Source organism: Anguilla anguilla, chromosome 3 (assembly GCF_013347855.1).
Source record: "Anguilla anguilla isolate fAngAng1 chromosome 3, fAngAng1.pri, whole genome shotgun sequence".
Lineage (NCBI taxonomy): Eukaryota > Metazoa > Chordata > Actinopteri > Anguilliformes > Anguillidae > Anguilla > Anguilla anguilla.
Genome location: NC_049203.1, coordinates 31,786,980 through 31,791,303, shown reverse-complemented (window position 1 = coordinate 31,791,303; position 4,324 = coordinate 31,786,980).

Here is a 4,324-nt window from a genome sequence, read left to right as displayed (position 1 = left end):
AATTCAAAGTCCAATCATTAATTTGGGAATTCACGAGGGAAAAGACACCACAGCAGCAAGCTCTTCAGAAAAGTTAGACTTTATTTGCACAGGTGCACAAAGTCGGATCAGTTCTGCAGAATTGAACCTTGATTGTCAGTTTCACATTCATTTTATACACAAATGTACCCCACAACTCCCCTTAACACATTTCTTAAAATACCAGCCATCTGTCCTTCTTGGCACCACAATGATTTTAATCTCCTGCTCTTGGGTCGGCCTGACCTTCTTGGCACCACAATGATTTTCTGTTCTTAGATGATAACGTTATTGTGGAATGTTACCCCAACGTTCCCTTAAACAAATATTAGTCTTTATTCTGTAATGTTTCTTTAAGCATACAAGTTACAGAATTTATAGCCTCCTGTAATTTTCCATTTATATTCAGTTTACATAAGGGTCACTGTAAAAATATTAGTCTTCTAGCACTTTTATTTGGCAATAGCGTTTTGTTAGTTTTGGAAAAATATTCGTCTTCTAGCACTTTTGCTAGAAGTGCCTCTATGGACGCCACTGCCTGATTCAGAAACTTTTTTAAAATTCAAACTGGTTTTCTAGTAGATTACTAAACCAATGTTCCAAAGGGGATTTTTTTCCCTTTCTGCAGATAAAGACTACCCAGTGCTCATTGATTAATGATGATATACTTTTTAAAGTGTCCTCCTTTTTGAAAGAAGCCATACAAAGCTGGCTACAATTCCAGTTTTATCCTCCAGAAAATACAGAACAAATTTTACAACAAATCATATGGTTTAACTCTAATATATTGATAGATAGAAAGTTTATTTTTTGGAAAAAACATGTTCGATAATGGCATTATCTTTATAAATGCTATTGTGAACAACAAAGGTAAAATTATGACTTACAAACAATTTATCAACATTTACAGAAATGTCTGCCCATTACAAAAATTCAATCAACTTATTGCGGCCCTACCACAAAAATGGAGAAGAGAAATTAGAAAATTTGCGTTCTTTAGGAGGACTTTCAATATAAATGATAATGTGCAAATGTAAAACATAATGATGTGTAAACCATGTACTCTGTAAAAAAAAAAAAAAAAAAAGTTGTCCTCCAAAGAGGTGGTTGGAGAAAAAAAAAACATTCCATATACTGTTGGAAAGCTTGTATTGTCCTCTACAAGATAAGGAGTTATCAATCAAATCAGAACAAACTGATAGGAGTTACAGTGGCCTACAATGGGGTTTTGCACATAGCCATTGTAAATAACTACTCCTGCTTCTTATTTATGTGTTTATTTCTCAAGCAGATTGTTCAAGACAAGAAATGACCTCAGAATTTTGAAAGGGACATCTTTGCATGTAAAACCAATGGTATGATTATATACAGTATTGATTCCATATAGCAAATATTGATAGTAGAAGGACATGGTGTTATTCCATAAAACTTCCTGTTGTTTATTTTGCTACTCCACTGCTGTATTGGCATACCTTCACGCTATTGTTGGTTTATTTGTTGCTATGACGGAATACAAATTTTTGGTGGCGAAATTATATTTTTATTTAACCTGATGGATACTATTGTCTAATGTGTTATGCTTGGGGGGTATGGTTGTAGATGAGACTGCAGGAAGGGGGTGCTTGTTAAATGGACAACCTGCGTGACAATAGTGGCACTCAGAAACTCGGTATTTTGCATTGTTGTACGTTACATTACATTACATTTATTTGGCAGACGGTTTTATCCAAAGTGACGTACAAAAAGTGCATTTCATGGTCATGGACAACTACAAAACACAGGTTCAGTAAGGTACAATACTTATTTTGTACAGCTATTTCTAGCCAAGAACACAGTTTAGTCACACAGTGAACACTATTCAGACCTAACCTCTGCAAGGTAGAGGCAGAAGAACAAGCTACAGTATTGGGACAAATACAAATTACCAAAAAGTGCTGGGATGGGGGAACATGTAATGAGTGTCATGAATAAAGGGGGGGGGGGGGGTGGATTTAGAGTGAAATATACAGAGTGGTGGTAGTTAGTCCAGGTATAGTCTGAAGAGATGAGTCTTCAGACCACGGCGGAAAATGGGTAGTGAGGGAGAGGTTCGAAGAGGGACAGGGAGTTCGTTCCACCACTGGGGATCTAGGGTGGAGAAGCTCTGTGATCGCTTTGCTCGGGTGGGAGTGGGTACAAGGCGCCCTGCTGCTGCTGAGCGGAGTGGTCGAGCAGGCGTATAGGATCGAATCATGTCCTGCAAGTAGATAGGGGCTGTCCTGTTGGCTGCAGTGTAGGTGAGGGCCAGAACTTTGAACCGGATCCTGGCAGCGACCAGTAGCCAGTGGAGTGATCGCAGCAGAGCAGTGACGTGGGAGACTTTGGGAAGACTGTAGATGAGTCAGGCAGCGGCATTTTTAATAATCTGTAGTGGCTGTATGGCACAAGCTGGCAGGCTTGCAAAGAGAGAGTTGGAGTAATCAAGGCGGGAGGTCACCGTAGCCTGGACGAGCAGCTGGGTAGAGTGCGTAGTCAGGTATGGTCGAATCCTTCTGATGTTGTACAGAAGGAATCTGCAGGACCGTGATGTTGCCTTGATGTGCTCCTTGAGGTCCAGTTGGTTATCCAGGACCACCCCCAGGCTCTTTGCAGAGTGAACGGCAGTCACTGTGGTGCTATCAACCGTGATTGAGAGCTCACGTAGTAAGGAGGTCTTGTATGGGAAGAAGAGCAGCTCAGTTTTGTTGAGGTTCAGCTTCAGGTGGTGGCTGGCCATCCAGGTAGAGATGTCAGCCAGGCAGGAAAATATCTTATCATCGACCTGTGAGGCCTAGGGGGGGAAAGAAAAGAAGAGTTGCGTGTCATCTGCATAACAATGATAGAAGAAGCCATGTGAATTAATAACTGAACAAGAGATTTGGTGTATTTGGAGAACATCAGAGGACCCAGTACAGATCCCTGCGGTATTGCCGTAACAAGGGGATGAGAAGCAGAGGCAGACCCCATCCAGGTGACCTGGTAGGACCTATCTACAAGATAGGAAGCAAACCAAGACAGGGCAGTCCCAGCAGTGCCCATCTCAGTCAAGGTGGAGAGGAGTATTTTGTGGTTGACCGTGTTGAATGCTGCAGACAGGTCAAGAAGGATCAGGACAGAGGAGAGGTGTGAGGCTGTTGCAGTGGCGAGGGCCTCCGTCACAGTCAGGAAGCGCAGTCTCTGTTCAGTGCTCGGATTGGAAGCCAGACTGGTGAGGGTCTAGCAGGTTCTTCTGATGGAGAAAAGAGGTTAGTTGTTTAAGCACTGCTCACTCAAGGGTTTTGGACAGAAAAGGTACAAGCGATACGGTTGTAGTGTTTTTTGTACTAATACCGCTAAAATACAATGTTCGTTGATTCCACTCATAGTATGGTTGCAGGAGCAAAGAATGTCTGAGTTGAGCAATCTGGGCACACCAGTGTGCCGACCACAAGGGGGCTTAGACGCCAGCAAAACAAAGGAGCTGACTGTGGACTACAGGAAGCGACAAGGAGAAGGACATGCCCCCGTTTCCATCAATGGGACTATGGTGGAGAGAGTCAGCAGCTTCAGGTTCCTCGGGGTCCACATCAGCGAGGACCTCACCTGGACTCATCACACTGACACCATCACCAAGATAGCGAGACAGCGGCTCTTCTTCCTCCGCAGGCTGAGGAGGCTCAACATGGACTCCAGGATACTCTGCAACTTCTATAGGCGCACTATTGAGTGTATCCTGACCGGCTGCATCACCGCCTGGTATGGCAATTGCACCACCCTCAACTGCAAGGCACTACAGAGGGTGGTGAAAACAGCCCAGAACATCACCAGGACGGAGCTGCCAACCATGGAGGGAGAAGGCCAACAGGATCGCCCCAGCCACACCAGTCACAAACTGTTCTGTCTGCTACCATCTGGCAGACGGTACCGGAGCATCCAGACCTGCACTACCAGGCTCAGGGACAGCGTCATCCCGCAAGCCATAAGACTGCTGAACTCCTGAGCTCCGGCACCCACCACACCACATAGACCCCCCCACACACACACACACTTACACATTCATCTCTCGCTCTCTCTCTCACACACACACACACACACACATTCATCTCTCTGGATCACCCTCTCTCTCGACACACTGAACACACACATACTATCTGCAGACCCCGTCTGCTCTGTTCTGTTGCGCACGGCACACTGACACTTTACTTACTGCTGTCACTTTACTTACTTGTCACTTACTACTGTTGTCACTTTACTTACTGCCATGGTACCGCCACTACTGTTACACTTCCTATATTTTTATTCTATACTT